We start from the raw sequence: 2,002 nt of genomic DNA on the forward strand, positions 1-2,002 counted from the left end.
TTTACTTAGGACCTTTTATTTAAAGTCAAAACTATGTAATTACTGGTTTTACTGTCTCTACTCTCTCTCCTCTTGTGAACTTGTGTTCCTTAAAATGGTATTGTCTGGACCTAATTTTTTTACAATAACATTGCAATTACCACAATATTGTGAACCTGAATTGGGCAGGAGAATGTCTCCAGTCTGCACTCAATCTCCATATGTACATTGCTAAAACTAACAGAATATGAACCTGGGTAGGGCAGGAGAATGTGTATAAATAAGTAAAATACTAGTCATTAATGTTGAGTCCTGTTACATGAGGATTTTTGAATTATGCACCAACAATATAAAAGTCAACATTTTGTTTGTAATTAGTTGCAATGAGCAGTGTTTTTTTTCCAGCTCTAAATTCCACTGCACAACACTTTTGTTGCACCATGTAAATCCCAAACGGGGCTATTCCCCTTAACACTTACTTTCCCAATTTTTTGGCAAAATTCTAGAATAAAATTCCCAGCATCGCTTTGAGGGACATGCAGTCTTTAACCTATTTCCTTCTTTTTATCTTTTGATGAAATAAGGGGAACAGCAGTTTATGCAATCTTACTGTTCTTTGTGCCTGAGGTTTGTCTTGAAGTCTTACTATATCCCAGATCCAGCTACCCTAACCTACCTTTTCTCATGACCAGTGGACTATGTCCAGTACATGAACGTGCTCAGTATTTTTTTGTCACTTAAATACTACTCACCTGCTCATACTGGGGCTAATAGGACGTTCACCACTCAACAGTGTTATGCTGTTTTGTTTAGATGGCAGAATAAGAGCTAAGACTGATCAGCTTTATAATTGATACGACAGGTTTTCTTGTTTACATGTGACGTCACTCACGCGTGAGCATGATGACGTCACTAGGTAAACATTGCCAGCCGGTTCTTTCAGACTTGTCTCCATCAGACAGCCTTAATCAGCATCCATAGTAACCAGGCATTTTGAGCCTTTATCTACAGGCTATGCACTGGACATTGTATAAATAAAAAACGGATCTCTACTAAATCCCGCTGATGACGTTGCGCGCACATGCACGCGATTGCGTCACAGATATTATCCCCGGCATAAATTCGACACTGTCGCACAGGATGGAATAGGACGAACGGGTTTCTTCCTGATTCCGTGCTGCTGCGACGGCGACGATAGGTAAGTGAATGTTTCTGTTACTACTAGTAGGCTATGAAGCTAGCCTACACCTTGCCCTATTCATGGTACTTGGGAATCACTTTATTGTGTTTTCTCATTTTGTGTCCTTAGAAATTGGACTAAGCTACCTCCCTCCCTCAAGAACTGGGGTCCCTCCAGAGATGGTGTTAATGATACCTCATGACCCTTAAGATATTTGCTACCGGTTGAAAGCTTCCAGTTACTGCTTTGGACATCAGTAAGTGGCATGTGTACACACGCCGTTTTTTCACTAATTCACAACAAGGACCACAAGTGTTGAACCACTGTACTACCCTTGTCTTTCAGATAAAGCTATTGTTCCTAATCCCATCAACTCGCACACCCGAGTTAAAACCGGAGATTCCTGCTTTTGCTGCAGACATCCCCCTATTGATTTTATTTTTTAATAACAACGATCACAAGGTTAGTCCTGGTTATTTATCAGCTCTTGTTTTATTTACACTCTTTTCTCTTTTCTTTTTTAAATTGGCTAATGGATTATACAGTATTCCATAGGACCTTTTTGAACTGGTTGGTTACCATAATTAAGTCGAAGTGAACTGAATGGACATGAGTTTAATGTTCATGAACAATAGGAGTCTGTACATTTTTGTAAGACAGAAAAATATGTGTTTTTTTAATCTATTGCCTTCATGTTTAGAACACCTTTCACAATGATTATAATGTATTGTTCCCAAAAAACTATTAGATATGAATATGATGTATAAATATGTATCTAAATATGACTATGTATATGTTTTTTAGAACCTTGGTTTGCCCCTGATGAAGAGTGTTGATTCACTC

Source organism: Ambystoma mexicanum, chromosome 5q (assembly GCF_040938575.1).
Source record: "Ambystoma mexicanum isolate Mex_15411 chromosome 5q, UKY_AmexF1_1, whole genome shotgun sequence".
Taxonomy (NCBI): domain Eukaryota; kingdom Metazoa; phylum Chordata; class Amphibia; order Caudata; family Ambystomatidae; genus Ambystoma; species Ambystoma mexicanum.